This window comes from Panthera leo, chromosome A1, assembly GCF_018350215.1.
Source record: "Panthera leo isolate Ple1 chromosome A1, P.leo_Ple1_pat1.1, whole genome shotgun sequence".
NCBI classification, from domain to species: domain Eukaryota; kingdom Metazoa; phylum Chordata; class Mammalia; order Carnivora; family Felidae; genus Panthera; species Panthera leo.
The window spans coordinates 109,287,009-109,306,547 of NC_056679.1; positions in this window are offsets into that span (position 1 = coordinate 109,287,009).

Consider the following 19,539-nt stretch of genomic DNA (forward strand, 5'->3'; position numbering starts at 1 on the left):
TTTGCAAATGCTAGTCACTTCCTCATGTTTTACTTAGTTTACTTTAGCTTGGTTAAACCAAGAGCAATATCAGTTTGTGTAAACTTACCACTAACTGAAGGTTCATGTAATCGTCTTGCCCCAGGGTCAGAGACTGGCTAGAGGAATATGAAAATCACTTTGAAAATTCAGCTGGTGAATATCTTACACTATAACGCTTAACGTTTTAACATTTGTGTTTATAATACTTAACTATTTGAAGTTGGAGCCAAGTGGGCACTCTTACATTAAAACTGTGGTGAAACTAATCTGGATGGTGTTTATCAAAAGCTTTTTTTTTATTGTAATTTTTTAGAGATTTTATCTTTAAGTAATCTCTACATCCAACATGTGGTTCGAACTCACAACCCCGAGATCAAGAGTCACTTGCTCCTTCGACTGAGCCAGCCAGGTGCCCCTATCAAAAGCTTCTTAAAGTGTCGACATCCTTTATTGCAATAATTCTACTTCTAGAACTATATTCTAAGACATGTTCCTATGAGAGGTGATGTCAGGTGGTGCAGGGTAATTCCAGGTGGAACACATATGTGGCGTCGTCTCACAGGATTCGCATATTGAGAAAGTTATTCATTCCCTGTCAATTCCTTTTCAGTGTTCTGATCAAGGGAGGGAGAAAGCTGTCAGTTTGGTGCCGCTATGTCTTTAACACCTCTCTAAACTTTCCCAATCTCCCTTTTGATATCAAAGAATGAGCAAAAGGATAGCAATATCTTAACTATATTTTCACAACGGTTTTTTGTTTTCCATTGTGTTTGTCTGTAAGATTGCCTTCCTTTATGACATAAGATGCTGGTTTTCCATTTATAGTAGTAAATAAAGTTTGCTTTTAAGATTCATTTATTATTTAAGGGCAGGAATTAATTAATTTAAAGAGAAATATTAAGTATAGTACATATGGTATTTAATTTTGGTGAAATAGTTATGGTGATGTATGGATGACTAAAACGTGCAAAACATGACACTAAAGAATAATCAGAGCTTCAGATACAGATTAAAAAAATTTTTTTAATGTTTTATTTATTTTTGAGACAGAGAGACAGAGCATGAGCAGGGGAGGGGCAGAGAGAGAGGGAGACACAGAATCGGAAGCAGGCTCCAGGCTCTGAGCTGTCAGCACAGAGCCCGATGCAGGGCTCGAACTCAGGAACTGTGAGATCATGACCTGAGCCGAAGTCGGATGCTCAACCGACTGAACCACCCAGGCGTCCCCAGATACAGATTTTAAATGGAATGTTCTTATATAGGAAGCTGTTCCTCTCAGTGAGACTTCTGCTATCAGAAAATTGGAAACCAGGGCGGTCAGGTGGCTCAGTTGATTGAGTGTTTGATCTTGATTTCGGCTCAGGTCATGATCCCAGGGTTGTGGAATCGAGCCCCACATCAAGCTGGGTTGGAGATACATATGTTTAAATTTGAATGTCTCCTTGCTAGGTTTACAAAACCTCTGTTGGGAAGAAAAATATGTTCACTGCAAGGTCTAATGCTTGGCAGAAACAATTTCTACCTTTTGCCTAGTAGAAATTCCCAGCAAACTGCAGAACTTTTTTCTCGAAACTCTTGGATTCTTTTGTGGGAATGGGGTCAGCAGGTCCCTATTGAGAGACTAGATGATGTCTCTTTCTGAGAGTGGTCTCACTGTCTTGGTGCAGGCTTCCTCTTTCTACAAAGGATGCTGGGCCCTGGCCAGGGCCAGACAGCCTGGTCCTGAGCCTCAAGAAGGCCTATTGCAGCATTCCAGTGACATCTGCCAGGTTGTAGCAAGACCTTTGACTGGCCAACTCTCCCTTTCCTAGGGTCCCTCAACTCCTCTCCACCCCCAATGCCACCACTGCTGTGATTCAAATTGTCACATCTCTTGCCTGGATAACACAGTGACCTCCAACTGGTCCCTACTTCTCATTACCTCTTGACTATTTTGTCACAGAAGCCAATGTGTGTTAGTCTCTTGTGGCTGCTATAACAGATTACCACAAAGTCTGAAGGTCAAAGTCCTAAAATCAAAGTTTCATCAGGGCTGTGTTCCTTTTGGAGGCTCTGGAGGAAAATCATTTAGTTGCCTCTTCCAGCTTTTTGAGGCTTCCTGCATTCCTTGGCTCATGGCCCCTTCTTCCATCTTTCGAACCAACAAGTCTTTCTCAGGTTGTACTGCTCTGATGCTCCTCTTCTATAGTCACATCTCCATCTGCCTCCCTCTTGTAAGGACACCTGTGATTACATTGGGCCTACCTGCATAATCCAAGATCATCTTCCCATCTCAAGATCCTTAATTTATCACATTCTGCCTTTCTCCATGTTAGGGGATATATTCACTACTTGCAGGGATTCAGACATCAACATCTTTGGAAGGGCCATTATTCAGCCTACCACGTAGTACAGCATTTTAAAAACACACACATCCAATCACATTACTCCTCTGCCTAAAATTCTCACGTGGTGCTCCAGTCCTCAGAGGATGCAAGCCTCTCAGGGCTGGGGGTGCCATACAAGGGCTGCCTCCCCATACGTCCTCTCTCCCTACCCAGCCTCTGGCTTGCTGTCTGTGTTCCAGCCTTTGCACGTGTTTTTTACCCTACACTCCATTGCAGGTCTTCCCAAGGCTTCAGACAAGATCAGGCCTCTTTAGGATGCTCTCATAGTGGCTTGCGCCTTTCTGCTGTCACACTTAACCACAGGTCGTTATACCTTTGCATTTATTTCAGTGATCATTTGATTAATATATGCTTCTCCTATGTGAGTAAGTACTCCATACAGGCAAGGACCATGTGTGGGTTTTGCCCTTTGTTGGATCCCAGCACAATGTCCTGCTTATGGTAGATGGTTAATAAGTACATGGGGATAAATGAATAAGTGAATGCATATCAATGGTTTTGTCATCACCCTCTGTTCCCTTACCCTGCTGCTGCTTCTGCACAGCGTTTATTGCTCCTTCTCTTGTCACATCCTTCCACCAGAATGGAAGCCCACGTTAGAAGGGACTTTGTCTTTTGGGTTCATTCCAGGTCCTAGAGCAGTGTCTGGTCCATAACAGGTGCTTGATAAATGAGGGATGCATGATATGCAGGATGCTCAGATCCTCTCTCAAAGTTTTCATAGCTGACCCCTCTTTGAAATTGGCCATTATCAAGTTCTTCATTTTAATTATTCAATGATAACTTACTAATCAGGCAAAGCAGCAGAGACCTTTAAGATATTCAATTTTTTAAAAAGTTTATTCTGAGAGAGAGTGAGCATTTGTGTGAACAGGGGAGGGGCAGAGAAAGGGAGAGAGAGCAGGTTCCCTGCTGTCAGTGCAGAGCCAAACTTGGGGCTCGATCCCACGAACTGTGAGATCATGACTGGAACCGAAATCAAGAGTCACACACTTAATGGACTGAGCCACGCAGGCGCCCCTAAAACATTTTTGTGAGGATTAAATGAGTTACTAAATGTAAATCATTTGGAGCAGTGTCCGGTACTTGGTGAGCTCTGTGTAAGTTTGCTTGTTGTTGCTATTAAGAAATGCTTGAGTCCTTGATAGTTTACAATTTACAGTTCTTACTATGTCGTGACTCTGTGGTGGGATCACAAACTGAACTGAGTGGGTTCTCCTGGCTCCTGCACCTGGGTGGACCCAGCTGTTGCAGCTGCCTGTGGACAGGCCAGGGGTGGGAGTGGGGGAGGGCAGTTGGTAGGCACTTCAGATGGATGATTTGGTTCATGACTTGTGCTTTTTCTTGTTTTGCCTGCAGATGGCAGCACGCCCTGGACTTGTCTGCACCGCAAGCAGCCCTGAGGCTGGACAGCAGGGAGACAAGAAAATGGACTCCCCTCTGCAACCCGCAATGTGAGCAGTTGTGCGAGGATTGTTGATGTTCTGTTTCGACCCCATTCGCCCTCCACAGATAATAATTCTAAGTTTCCTATTTGGGAATAAGAGTACTTTCTGTCCAGAAGGCTAAGGCCATTGTGCTGCTTCTTGGCATTGTGATGAGATCTAGGAGAGACTTCCTGATTTTCAGCACCTGCTTGGTTTGATGCTGTTCTTTCCTGACTTGCAACCCCTTTAGGGCCGTGTGTGACAGGGATTCTGTGACAGTTTCCTTCAGTGTCACTAGTCCTTCTTTGCAAGGAGCTTGATGATCCCTGTCCTTCATCCTACCCTCTGCCTGCTTTGCCCCAAGACTCTGTGTGTCAGGTACTGCTATGCGGTTTATATCTCATTTGGCCCCCACAAAAACCTGGTCAAATAGCAAATATTATTCCTTTGTTACAAATGCAGAACCAGGGCCCAGAGATTAAATTATGTACAAAGGTGATATGTGGCAAGCCAGGGTGTGCAGCCCAAGGTCTCTGTCACTCTTGCCTCTTATCAGAAAATGAGGCTGGCCACCTATGGGTAGAGGATGAATCATATTTGTGCTTGTAGACCAGAAAAAGGAACAAAGTAGAAGTAATGGAAAACAAAATTAGAGTCCATAAATAACCTCACTCTCTTAAATCTACATCCTAACTTCACATAATCCTATTTTTCTTTATTTCTTTTAACCTGAATTATTGACACACTAGCAAAATTTGCCTTTGTTACTATTTGCCTTATGCATATCCTTGTGTACTTGGCGCAAGGTAGCTTTATGGTTCATTTGAAGGGTCTGGAACCTCCATAAATCAGACAAGTGGGAAGAGTCTTCCTCTGTGTGCAGAAGGTCTGGTGACCCATCTGAGGGTGCACACGGTGACGACCCTGAGCGCCCTGAGTGTGACCCTGTCTCAGCTTACCTCTGATGACTGGTACAACCCACAGCTGAAGTGTCGCCCATGTCAGTTATGTTATAAGCCAGACCACCCATAAGTGCCTCCTGATAATCAGAGCATTCTAAAATGCTGCAGTTAAAACTGTGGCCAGTGGAAGAAGAGCTGTTCTTTGTCCCGGGGGCATCTTCCTGAGTGCAACTTTGGGGCACTTCTCTAGTCCCTCAGCACAAAGAGCCTCGAGGACACATTCACTGTGGATGTTTCAAATTAGTAGATTGACACCAATCACTTTCACAAGCAACAGTCACTAGCCTGTGTGAGATATTTTTTCCTTGTACTTTTTTTTTTTTTAAACAGCTTTACTGAGCTATAGTTCTCACACCATACAATTCATCCATTTAAAATGTATGATTGAGGGGCGCCTGGGTGGCTCCGTCAGTTAAGCATCTGACTTCAGCTCAGGTCGTGATCTCATGAGTTCAAGCCCCTCATTGGGCTCTTTGCTGTCAGGACAGAGCCTGCCTCGGATCCTCTGTCTCCCTCTCTCTCTGACCCTCCCCCACTCATGTGCTCTCCCTCTCTCTCTCTCTCTCTCTCAAAAATAAACAAAAAAAATATATGATTGAATGGCTTTTAATATATTCACAGTTATGCATCCATCACCAGAGTCAATTTTATAACATTTTCATTACCCCAAAAGAAAGTGTACCCCTAAATTGTCACCCACCTCCACTCTCCCGATTTCCCCACGCCACTGGCAGCCACTCATCTACTTTCTGTTTCTAGACATCCTATACTGGACATTATAGAAATAGAGCCACACCACCTGTGATCTTCTGCGTCTGGCTTCTTTCACTTCGCACCATGTCACAGCATGTGTCAGTGCTCCATTCCTTTTCATTGCCAAGTAATATTCCATTGTGTAGATATACTGCCTTTGGGCTCTCATTCATCATTTGATGGACATTTGGGTTGATTTGAGTTTTGGCTGTTATAACACTATGAATATTTTGGAGTGTGGGTTTTTGTGGGGGCCATGATTGTTAAGTTGTAAGTTTTATGACTGTAAGTTGTAATGAGCAATTCCAGTTTTTAAAGATTTAAGAGAGGAATAGAACTATGTTGATGTTGTTTGTAACTTAAAGGGACAATTTTTTTGTGTAGATGTAGATTTCCATTCAGAGAGATTAACTATATAACACAAGGCTAAAATCAAAAGGTGTCTAGATCTAATTCTCCATATCACTTGAGTTTTCTAAGTTCTATGTTTTACTATTTTTTTTTTTTTTAAATAGGCTGGGGTGCCTGGGTGGCTCAGTTGGTTAAGTATCGACTCTTTATGTCAACTCAGATCATGATCTCATGGTTCATGGGTTCAAGCCCTTCATCAGGCTCTGCACTGATGGCATGAAGCCTCCTTGCTATTCTCTCTCTCCCTCTCTCTCTGTCCCTCCTCATCCTCCCCCCCCTCAAAATAAATAAATAAACTTTAAAAAAATTAGGAAAGAAATATGTATTGGTCCTGAGGTCTCACTTGAAATGATGTGGAATTAGTCTGGGTGGAGGGTGGTACAAGGATTTTTTTCTGGGTGTGTTTGGCTGCTGGGTGGTTGAAGTGGAAGCCGGGACCAGAGAGAGGAACGAGGTGGGAGGAGAATCTGGGGTGATGTGTGACACCCATCTGCCTTCGGCCCAGCTTCCCCTGGCCCGCCCTCATGGCTGCAGGGCACTGACTGGTAATACTTAGTATGGTTATTGCTTGTTAACTGGGTGACGTGCTTCACAGCTGAGAACCTCTGTGTCCAGTTTCACTCTGCTTCTGACTCACAAAGCTCTGGTGTTGAGCTGTTGGTTTTTAGTAAAAGCAGGTGTTAGGAAGAATGTACTAAAAGACAAATCAAGCCCCTAAGGGACTTTGATAGATGCAGTACTAAAAAACATTTCCGGGCTGTTTTTTGTTATTATGTTTGTTTTGTTTTGTTTTGTTTTTTTAAACAGGACTTAACAGTTTTCAGTTTAACTGTGTTTTCCTTCCTGAAATCTCTAAGTGAGGCTAGTCTTTGTGATTTATTCTATGCATTGTTTTTAGGGAGTTCCTCTACTTCTCATGTCTCGGTTGAAGTTAGAGAGCATTGTTTTTCTTTTCACACCAACCATACCTGCAGAAATAGGAGTGATTTGAGTTTGCCTCCAATTTCTTTCTTTATCTCTATTTTCCTTCCTTTGGGGGTGTTTTAACTGAATTCTGACTTCGGGTGAGTCAACAGGAATTTTTAGGTATCATTCAATGCATGACAGGAGAGATATCATAAGAGATGGTAGCCCTCAAGGATCCCACCTTCTGGTTTGAGAGTCAAAGCTTTATTCCTACCTGCTGACATACAGTACTAACACCTCTGAGTGCCCAATTGTGAATGGCCAGAGAAGCCCAAGTGAGGGAAGGCTTTGTGAGGCCTGCCCCTGAGACTTTAGTAAACTCAAATGGGAGAAAGAAAGTGGGTAATAGTCGTAGGCATACAGACATGACAGCAAACTGGAGTTGGGAGGCGTGATGATGAGTAGGGTAGTTGACAAGATTTGGGTGATGGTAGGATTTGACTATCAAGCCAAGCAGTTTGACTTTAATAACCCTAAAGAATACGAAGTAAGGGGGCGCCTGCTTGGCTGAGTCAGTGGAGCATGCAACTCTTGATCTTGCAGTTGTGAGTTTGAGCCCCACGTTGGGTATAGAGATTACTTAAAAAAGTATTTAAAAAAAAAAAGAATAGGAAGTAAAGACTTTTGAACAGGAACACAAGCTTACTGTTTAAAGGAGAGACTTTTATTTCCATTTTACACCTGAGGAAACCAGGGCTTTTCAAATATTTTCTTTTCAAATAACTCTCCAAGGTCACATGGCTAGTGGAGGTTGGATCCCCCAGAGCCCAGGGTAGATATATATATATGCGTGCACTGGCCTGAATCTTCAGATCACCAAGGCTTCAGCCAGCTCCACCCTTGTGTGACCCTGGGAGTCTATACATGACTGCATTTGTTTGTCAGCGTCACTCCCTGGGCTGAACCGATAAGGGGGAGATGGGGGATTTGGGGTAAGTCACTTCCCAGCCTTTATGAAGCCCTGGGAAAGCAGGGGCAGGCACCCAGCCAGGCCTCCATAGTCTGCACAGCAACAGTCCAGGCACGTTCCAAGAGCTGCAGAGAGTGCCTGAGGAGTTTTGGAGCTACAGGTCCCTGGGCAAGCCTTTCCTCCAAAATGGGAGCCGCAGGGCTGATTGTGATCTGGGCAGGGTGTCAGCACAGCTGCAGCCACAGCACAAGTCGACTCTTGTCACTGCCCTGATCCTTTAGCGCAGGCAGGAGAACAAGAGGACTCCGTCTGTACTGAAGTTTTCCATTCATTCCTTTGCTCACTCCTTCACAGACTATGCAACAAATAGTTAAGTACCTAAGATGTCCTGAGCCGCCTTAAGGCAACACACAAAACAACCTGAGTCCCTGGGTTGCCTTTGCTTGATCCTTCTGGTCTCACCTATGGAATTTGAGTAGGCAGAGCATTCCTGTCCAACGGGAGAGAGAAAGGAAAAAAATGAGTTATTGAGGGTTTTCCTCATCTTAGAGGTCTCTGATTCTGTAGACAGATCTCACAGAAGGTTCTTAAATGGATTAGGAATATCCTTTAAATCATGTCCAGGGGGTTGCAATTTGTATTTCTATTATGCAGCGCACCCCTCCTCTTTTTTTTTTTTTCTTTCAAAACACTTTTACTTCTGTCCTTGATCTTTATGAATTAATTCTTTATGTCACAGTAGATATACAGACATGATACTGAGACCCACGTCTACCTATACTAACAGTGGACCCTGGTTCCTCCAAAATTTCCTTGTCTGAAAACGGGAATGAAAACAGTACCTACCTTAGAGGGCACTCCGGGGATAGAGGTGACGATGCTCCTGGCACAGGGCCTGGCTCAGAGAAAAACCTCAGGGAATGATGGTTACAATGATGACTGTCTGTAATTATTTCCATTTAACAGGAAGGAAAGCCTTAGACCTGGGAGGTTAAGTGACTTGCTTAAGGTCATGTAGAGAGAGGCAAAGCTGGAAGTAGGAGCCAGGGCTTATGGGGTCCCAGGCCAGTGCTCTGGCCTTGAGATTCATTTTGGTCTCCAAGAGAAAATGTTAATACACATGGATAATTGCGTCTGAGGCTAATCCTCTGGTAGCTGGTTTTGGCTTTTATCGGGGATTGGAGGGCAAGGCTTCCTCAACACACAAGATTCTCAATCCCGGGCACCTGTGGGAGCAGAGGATTGGGGGCCTCCTTCTTTGTTTTCTGAGAGGCATAGTGGGCCTGGGGGCGGTGTGATTCCAGTACTCCTCTGCTCCACCCTTGCCTGGTGCTGGCCAGATCCTGCGGACCCCCCTGGGGCTTCACAGGGACCAAGCCTGGCCTGGGGTGGGTGCTGGGCTAGGCATGCAGATGGCAGCTGGGTGTTCTAGAATTCTCCATCCTTGAGCAGAGCTGGGCCCTTACTGCTGTAGGAGGACTCTCAGGCTTAAGCCTGGGAACTGGGTATGGGAGGAGTCTCCTTAAAACCCTTTGGAAAAAGAAACCTGACATTTGCCATTGGGGCAGGGGCAGCAGATGTCCCTTGCAGCTTCCCTGGTCACCCTGTGGTCAGAGGACTGTTCCCATTGGTCTTAGGTACACAGTGAGGTGCCCTTACCGCTGGTAAGGGAGAGTTAAGAACTCCCCAGATGGGTTTTCCCAGGAAGTGGATAGCACTTGGAATTTTGCTTCAGGTGGGATAGTGCAGTGGAGAAGTCCACAGTCAGGCCTGGATTTGAATCCCAGCTCTGCTTCTCTGCGTGCAGGGGTGGATGGGTGGGGCATGCTTGGAAAGTTATTTAGCCCCTTTAGTTCTCAGTTTCTATATCTGTAAAATGGGAATGAGAATACCTACCTCATGCATATGCAGTATGAAATAAAGTAACATATGCAAACGTGCATGTGCATGGCCTGTTGTGGCTATTTTTATCATTCTTATTGTTATTAAGCACATCACTGGGCTCCACTAATATGTGGGTGGAAACAGCTTTCACGTGTGGCTCAGCCTCGCAGAGGCTGTGCATTTGCCATGACTCAGGAGCTTAAAATGAGCCGAGGAGCTTAAACCTCTCTTTGCTGTATTGTTATGTGCAGTCATTTCTGTTATCTGGGGGGGATCATTCGGTTCCTGCTGCTGTGTAATGCCATGTCATCTTTCACAGTTTCTTCTCTGTTTAGTTTGGTGTTTTTGAATGAAAAAAATAACTATATAGGTAAAATGTATTGAGGGTTTACTCTAATAAAGTTTTACTTATATTATCTTCTTTAATTCATGTAACAACCAAATGAAGAGACAGAGGTTGAATGATGCCCAAGGCTACACTGCTTTTGTACAGCAGACCCCAGCTTCCCAGGCCCAACGCCAGAGCCCGCACTCAGCCCCTGCCTGCCTCCCTTAAACAGGGCAGTGGTTGACTTTGGTGGCCTCGAGAGATCACGTAGTCTGGTCTGTTCCCCAGCCCTCTCTCTGGACGAAGCTGTGTGCCACAGAGGTGAACATCTGCCTGACCTTAGAAGCTTTTCTGAGGACGCTGCAGATCCTGTTCCGGAAGCCATTTTAGGGTCTGTAGGGACAGTGGCTTCATCCTCAGTCCTCTTGCAGTGTCCCCTTAAGGCTATCCATACATCCTCAGGAGTAGTTAGGGACTCACTTTGAGAGTGTGCTCAGTCCTGGGTTGGGCACAGACAGCAAGGGTGACGTTCCACTGGTATGTGGATGGTGGGGCCTTCTGCCGCTGTGTCTGTGGTATGTGGCATCCAGTGCTGGTGTAACCAGACATCGTCTCCGCCTTCCCTCCAACTGAGTCACCAGACCACAGCTGGCTCCTTCCCCACAGGTTTGTGTCTACTGGGCTCTAGAGCAGAGAGGTGGCCTGTGGGCCAACTGGATGGCTTGAGGAGCTGAGTGGCTGTATCCAGCCTGGCCTGCGGTCCCTGACGTGACTGGGGTGGGTGGATCAGCTCCGACCACAGCAGCCACTGAGGGGTTTTTTAGGGACCTTGAGGCCTGAGAACTAACATACCCCCCGGGTGTGCCTTCATGCAATGAGCACTTATTGAGCATCCACTGTGTGCCTCAGGAGACCGTGTGAAAGAGACCTCACGTGTGAGTTGGTGTAGTGCTGCTTCCAGCCCAGCGGGCAGGGCCACCAGTGGCCACCAGGGAGCTCCACTGCTCTCAGAAGGATCCAAGGCTGGCAGAGGGGCCGGGTTGGCTGTGTTTCTGTTTATCTGAGCAGCTTCCATGACAACCAGGAGATAAATACCTGAGGTCAAGCAAAGCCTGGAGCAAGATTAGGTGTCTGGATAGGGTGGGGCCTATACTGTGATTTGGAGACCCTTAAGTGACCAGAATCTTCCAGGTGGCCTATTCAACCTATCTAATTAGTTTTTTAGTTAATTAATTAATGCCCCACCCAATTCCAGGAAGGATTTAAAGTGGCTCCATACAGCAGGTGTTTTAGAGGGAAGAAGGTATCCTAAGCTTGCTCTCAGTGAAATGTTGGGGTTTAGGCCCCACATGGGTCATATACCAGCTGCCAGCTCAGCTCCATGCTCCCAGGTCTGGCTCCCTGAGAAGCACAACCTTTGCAGCTTCTATAATCACCTCCTGGGCCCTTTGCAACAAGTGGCCCCCCGACACCTTCCTGCCTTGAGGCAAATCATGTGACTTAAGAGAAGCAAATCTGACCTCAATTACCAGGTGCAAATATCAGTCACTGGGAGTAACCAGGAGGCCAGCGTCCCTGGTTGTTTCAGCCTCTGGCGTTAAATATTAAGAGTGCACTGTTCAGGGTGTGATAAAGGCTGTCTCTAACAGTTTATGATTTCCAGTAAACTAGAGGGCTTCAAGGAAGGCCCAGGGGCAGGTGAGAGACTCCAAGCCTGGCCCACCACTGAGCTGGCAGAGCAATTTCTGCAGGAATAGGAGGGGCGGGAGCAGGGCTCCAGCTTCTCAAAGCTAGCCCTGCTCTACAGCAGAGCCAGAGAGCCACACTGCCCAGCCACCATGAAGCAGGGCCAGTTTCTGCAGCTAGCCACACAGTGATGTGCACTCTGGGGGTGGCCATACGGGGAAAGGAAGACATCTATCCGCAGTGCTGTGGCCATTGTGCCTGCTTCCTGCTACCCAGCTGCCAGGCCAGCTAGGAGCCTTGGACACATTCCTCTGTACGTCTGGGCCGTGGGCAGCTGGAGCTGCTCTCACAGAAAGCCAGAGGAGCATTTCCAGCATCTGGGACCTGCAGACACTGGGCTGAGAACCCTCAGCATCTGGCCACGTGGAAGCTCTAGGCAGGCAGCATACCCCATCTTGGCCTGGGAAGGGACCTGAGCTCCCCCTCCCCACTTCCAATACCATAAAGGAGGCCCTTCTAAGTTTCTCTGGAGTATCTGATCCAACAGCAAAGATAGAAGACACGCGTAGAATTAAATCAGAACACAGTAACAGTAGCATGCATTCACTTAACAAATATGTAATGAACACTTCGCTGTGTGGCACACACTGTGCTGGATGCTGGGCTTAAAACCGTGAACACCTATCCCTGATCAAACGGAGCTTGCTTACTCTAGTGGTGAAGATAGGAGGTAATTAAACACATAAATAAAATGTTAACAGTAGGATTAAGTGGTGTGTAGCAAAGTACACTAATATGTAACCAAGTGACCAAGTAGCTATGTTGCACTGGGTGGTCAGGGATGGCCTCTGAGGAAGTGGTGTTCAAGAGAATACCTGAAAAAGAAGAGGGAGTTTGGAGGAGGTGAATAGTCACAAGATTACCTGTCCTGATAGCTGTTGGGGCAGGAGAGCCAGGGTGCCAGTAGGAGAGGAAGGATGTTCTAGAACACACAGCTTAGTTAACTTGATGCTCTGGGATTTGTAACATTTCTTATTTTCTGAATCATGCCCTAAACATCCATTCAGGAAACCTTTACTGAGTGTCCTCTGTGTGCCATGCACTCTACTGGACATGGTGAAAGTAAAATGGACCTGCCAGCGTCCCTTCTCAAGGGTGTTGAATCTGTTGTGACAGTTAAGGCCAGGAAACCAAGGCTGTGTGGGAAGTGCTGTGGAGGAGAGAACCAAGGAGGGGCTTCCCGATCCCTGTGGGCCTTGAGGGGAGGAGACACTATCTGTGAGGCTCCCTGGGTGAGATGACACCTGAGGGGTCGTGGAGGGGATGAGGTTAGCCAGGCAAAGAAGAGAACGCGTGTGTTCCAGGCACAGCGACCCGTGCGTAGGTTCGCAGGGGAGGGGAGGCGAGGCAGATGTGAGAAGACTATGCTCCAGAGCCTGCACCAGACATCTGAGAGTGGCTTGTGGAGTTAAGAGGTTCCCAGGGGGCCAAGTGAGTGCCGGGCAAAGTCTTGAGAAAAGGACTGCTGAGGTTCACGAGCTCAGACCAATCTCGGGCCTCCCTTCCCACCGGGAGCCGTCCATGGGAGGACGAACTCACTCGGAGCAGCCATTTCCCAAATCAGAATAGAAGAATCACCTGAACCCTCCACGTGAACACATCTGACTGCTGGTTTTTTAGAGGGAAGGGAGCCCTGAGATAAAATCTATTAATCTAGAAGTAGGAACAAAAGTTTGTGTTTAGGGCAGGAAGACCTTCTTTGCAAGTCTCACTAGGCTCTCTGGTGAGTCTCAATAGGCTGTAAAATTGCCAAGACTGTTATCACATCCCAATAAATGCATAGTATGATCATAAAGTAAAATAATGCTGTGTTTATTCCAGCCTGATAGGGAACATACGCTTTCTCTCCTCCTTGCCTCTTACCTTCTCCCCTTCTTTTGTTTCCCTCTCTCATTTCCAGCCCCCAGAGTCCCTGGTAATCTTTTTTACACACTCATTACTCTCTCAAAACCCTCCAGTATAGATAACCGCACTTGATTACTTGGAACTCATCTCAACCTGTTGAAAACCAGGAAGTAAGCAGTAAATAAAAAAGGTAGCCAGAAAGAGAGTGAGAGGGAGAGAGACCAAAGTCTAAAATTAATCAATATTTATTGAGGATTTGTGGACTTACTATGTTCAAGCACTGTGCTAAGCTCATCACATTCTGTTTTTGTTTAACCTTCCCAAATGCTCTTCCACGTGCCCCATCACATCTGCTCCCCACCCCCTCCACCTCCTTTGTGCCCCAGGAGGCTGACCTGTATGCAGTACGTCATCACGTACCTTGTCTCTGGCTTCGGACTTTGGCCAGTGGAGATCAGTGGACACAGGAAAATTAGGTAAAGAATTTATTCCTCTGGCTCCACCCCAGGTCATTACAGCCTAACTCACCCATTCTGACAGCCACCTTCTCTGGGCTCCCTACCCTCGTCCTTCACACCTTCAGGCTGGAGGTGGTAACAGCTCCCCACCGTTGCTAACCCAAAGTACCCCTCTATTCCTTGTTGGTTTCCTTAAACCCTTCCAGTTTGAGAATGCCATCTGTTTCCTGCAGGACCCTGACAGTATGATAAACTCTAGGAGGTAAGCACTGTATTCACCCCATTGTAAGACAGGGAACGTGAGCCTCAGAGAAGTTTGATAACTTGTCCAAGGGCCTATGGGGCAGAGGGTAGAACTAAGACTCAAATCCAAGTGTTCCTGATACTTGTGGCTAAGCATGTGTATGTTTAATCATTACATCCTACTGTTCCCCATGCAGAGAAGACCACCTATCTCCCCAGATTCCACTAAATATCTGTTACTACTTTTGTTTCCCTATCCACAACCATTTAAGAAGAGCAAAAATTAGAAATGGGTGCTAAAGACAGGCTTTCTAGTAAATAATGAGAAGGGCCTGGAGACAGTCCGCAATGGAGAAAGGCATAGTAACTATTAAAAATAGGCCTCAGAACTTGACAAGCCTTCATACTCCACACTTGCCATATCTTCTGTGTGTTCTGAGGGATGGCAGCATTGACATTACGATCCTTCAGAGCTGAAGTAGAGTTTCTGAATTTGCGAAAAGACTTAACTTGGGGTTGCCTAATTCTGCCTGACATTGGTTTTTATTTCAGTGGTCAGTTTTCATGCTTAGTTTGTAACACCCCAAGCACAGGGCAGAGGTTTTTTTAGTTCTGAAACTGCTGATTCAGTTTGCATGAGGATATTACTTTTTAAGGAACTTTCAAAAACACCTAAAATTTAACTGTAGCCATAGTTTAGTTAGAGAATCCCTGGGTGAAGAATTTTGTCCATTCCTAGCATTTACAGAATCTGATGTCACTTAGGTTGGAGGAAGACCCTGGGGAGAAGCGCCAGGAGCCATTCAGCGGGTGGAAGGGCCTTTACCCTGGGACTCTCTCCATGGACAGCTATATGGAGGTTGTTATTAGGACATCATCTCCTGCCTGTCTGGCCAGTCCTTCAAGATCATAGCTGGAGGAAACCATAAGAGGGCTGCTTTACATTTTACTTGATTATTAGTAAGGTTGACCCTTTAAAAATCTTTTACATTTGTATTAATTTTGATAATTCCGTTCACATGTATGCAAGAACTTGCTAGTTGCTTCCCAGTATCCATTGTCCCCTTTCTTAGTAACGAACCCAGGTGTTAGCTGAGCCCTTTGCTGGCCAACCAAATGATTATGTTTCCCAGACTTCCTTGCAGCTAGGTATGGCCATGTTACTGAGTTGTGGCTAATGAGATGAAAGGTGAGAGTATCATGAGGTACTTCCAAGAAGTTGCCTGAAAAGGAGAGGCGTGTGCCCTTCTACTCATTCTCCCTTTCTCCCACCTACTTTATTTTTGTTTGTTTTATTTATTTGAGAGAGAGAGAGAGAGAGAAGGAGGAGGAGGAAGAGGAGGAGGAGGAGGAGGAGGAGGAGGAGGAGGAGGAGGAGGAGGAGGAGGAGGGAGAGGGGGAGGGGGAGGGGCAGAGGGAGACACAGAATCCAAAGCAGGCTCCAGGCTTCAAGCTGTCAGCACAGAGCCTGATGCAGGGCTTGAACCCACAAATCACAAGATCATGACCTGAGCTGAAGTCGGATGCTTAACTGAGTCACCCAGGCGCCCCTCCCCAGCCTACTTTTTTAAATGAGAGCACTATAACTAGAGTTCAAGCAACCAACATTGACCATGAGAGCTGTGCCCTAGGGTTGGGGTAGAATGAGCTAGAAAAAGTATAGGTCCCTAATGACTCTTAGAACCACCATGCTGGCCCTGGACTGACACCTCTGGGCATTTTTTTTTTTTTAACATGAGAAAGAAATCACCTCCATCTTGTTTAAGCCAGTGTTGTTTTCTGTTATATGTAACTGCACCAAATTCTAACTAATACAAAGTGCTCTGTGTTTTTTGGTTTTTTTTAAATTCTGGACCATGTTTTTTCATTACTTATCTGTGTTCTTTACATAGGAAGAATATTTTCTCTGTAAGTGTGATTATTCTCCCCATTTTTGCTTGCCTTTTGATTTTGTTTATGAGTTTTGTTTTTAAAGCAGAGGTGTTGTGTTTTTTTTAATGTGAAAATTTCTAGAGTTTTAAAATGCTACTTGCTTTTGTATTTGAAGTCCTTCTCCATTCAGATGAGATAAATATCCACCAATATCTTTCTAGGTTTTTTTCCTAATGGTTCACTGTTTATATTTAGCATTTTTGTCCATTGGTGAGTGCTGTTGGTGAGTTTTGAATCTCCTGTAGGTCATCAATTTTGATCCCCAACTGGCCTCCTGAGGTGTGGGACAAAAGCCAATATCACCTCTCACGTACACCAGCTGTCCTGGCCTGAGCCTCCTGAAGGCCAGCACACTCAGCACACATACTCCCCCTGCGCCTTCCCCCACTCCCCCCTCTTTGATTTCTCCACCCACTACCAGGATAGCACTCTTGGTTTCTTCTGGGACTCCTGTTTCACCACCCTGTGTTCAGCGCTATTCCAGCTCACCTCAAATTCCTATTTACCTAGACCAGGCCATTGACAGATTTCCTAACTGTCCCATTTTTTTTTTAATTATTTTTTCTATGGAAAGGTAATATGAAGAATTTTTATATCTTTTTCTAAGTGGACATGGAGGTTTTTTAATTAAAATTTTGTTTTCTGATAAGAGAAATGAAACATATTCATCACCTAAAAAATTAGAAAATGCAAAAAAGTCCCAAACAAAATATAAATAAAAGCCAGAAGTTCTGTATGAATACTGCTTTATAAAAACACAAAACATAGCCTTGTGTGATGACAGATGGTAGCTACACTTGTGGTGAGCATAGTATTACATATAGATTTTTTTGAATGACTATGTTGTACGCTTGAAACTAATGTAATATTGTTTGTCAACTCTACTTCAGTTAAAAAAAAATACATAGTAAAAAGTGAAATCTCTACCACCTCAAGAAGTAACCTCTATCAATAGTTGAAGTAGCTCCTTCCAGACTTATTTATACAAACAAACGTAAAAGATACACATAGGCACAGTTTTGTTCATGAATATTAGATTGTGCTGTATATGCGTTCGGCAACTAGCTTTTTTTTTTTTTTTTAATTTTTTTTTTTTTTAACGTTTATTTATTTTTGGGACAGAGAGAGACAGAGCATGAACAGGGGAGGGGCAGAGAGAGAGGGAGACACAGAATCTGAAACAGGCTCCAGGCTCTGAGCGGTCAGCACAGTGCCTGACGCGGGGCTCGAACTCATGGACCGTGAGATCATGACCTGAGCTGAAGTCGGACGCTTAACCGACTGAGCCACCCAGGCGCCCCGGCAACTAGCTTTTTAAAATAGCGATATACTGTGTATGTCTTTCTGAGATGGTACAAAGAGACCTATACCACCTATGTTTCAAAGGCTGCATGGTATTATCTCACTGCATGAATGCACCATTTTTTCATCTTCCCTCCTGCAAATGAATGTGGAGTTTTCCACCGTCATGTGACTGATATGTGAGGCTACTATAAACATCCTTGTCTTTATATTTTTACGCATTTGTGCCATTGTTCCTATAGGACTTCTAAAATTGAGGTTGTTGAGTAAACGGGTACCTACATAGTAAATTGTGCATGCTGCCAAAACCTCTTATCAATAAGTGCCGTGTCCTTTTATTTATTTTTTTTAATTTTTTTTTTAACGTTTATTTATTTTTGAGACAGAGAGAGACAGAGCATGAACGAGGGAGGGGCAGAGAGAGAGGGAGACACAGAATCTGAAACAGGCTCCAGGCTCTGAGCCATCAGCCCAGAGCCCGACGCGGGGCTCGAACTCACGGACCGTGAGATCGTGACCTGAGCTGAAGTCGGACGCTTAACCGACTGAGCCACCCAGGCGCCCCTGCTGTGTCCTTTTAAACGGTCATTTCACCATACCGCTCCTCCCCACTGGTTCCTTCCTCACTCTGCTGCTGGATTACTTTCACAAAATTCAGATGTGATCGCACCTCTCCCTGTTGAGGAGGCCTCGATGGCTTCTCACTGCCAACAGGACAGAGCCCAGACACTGAGCATCCATCCAGGGACCTCTCCAGTCTGTTTGGGTCCCCTCTGGGAGGCACGCACCCAGATGGCACGTGGAGTGCAAGAGACTTATGGAGGTAACATCTGTGAAAGAGAAAGGGAAGGGGGCAGGAGGAGGCAGTCTGACTGTGGTAGGGGTCTCAGTCCTGAGGAAGAAGTGGGTGGGAAGATCCTACAACCATGTTGCAGCGTGGAGAAGGTCTCAGCCAGCCCAGGGAATGGTTCCAATGCAGAGATGATTGCCCATGAGGTGAGTCACACTCTGGGTAGAAATAGACAGGTCCTAGCATTCCTGCCTTAATCTGCCATTGGCTGGGAGGTTCCCAGGAGAAAATGTGACCTTGACCCGAATGGTTTGGCAGATCCTGAAGTTGCAAGCTGCCACTCTGTCCATGCCCGCCGGGAACTGCAGCCTGCCTTTTATTTCCTGCTCCCAGATCCCCTGCTCTGGCACCACTGTCCTGACTACCTGCCACACACCACACAACCAGCTGTCCATAACCCTCCCACTCCCCACCCCAACCCTGACCTTTGTTCACCTTGTTTTTTCTGCCTGGAATGCCACTTCTCCCCAGTTATACCTCTCAAAATGTGTTTTCAAAGCCCAGCTTAAATGTTACCCCTCTGGGTCACCTTCCTTGATCGCCCCATGCAGTCAATTGTTCCTTGCACCTGTGGTGCTATTTGTAGGTCAATACTTCCCAAGCTGGAGTATTCTTAGCCACGCTTTTCTCAAAATCTTGCCCCCTCAAACCTCAAAACCCACCACAGTGTAGGTACACAGAAAATATTGACTGAAATATTGACCTGCCCCTCAAAGCACCTCGACGCTGCGGACTCCACCGCCTGGAAGGGTTGGAAGCACACAGTCCGTGGTCAATAAATGTTGAATTGTCTGGGCTTCATATGGGCAGGGTGAGGTGGGCAGAGGGTTTTGGGGAGAGGGTGTTTACTGTCATTGGGTATCACCTAAGTGTGGCACCAAGCCAGAGTTTCAAAACTACAGCACATCTTCCTCTGTTCATATATTCCTCCATGACTTGGAAAGACCCCAAATTTTTTAAGTCATCATTTTATTGCCTCAGTCGACAGATGGGAACTTTTGGGGGGCTTCCCTTTTTAAACCACATTTTTGGGAGTTGGGATTTTGCATTTCTTCATCGCTCGTTCTCCTTATGGGTGTAAGAAGAAATTAAAGAACTCCTCTGGGAGGGGACC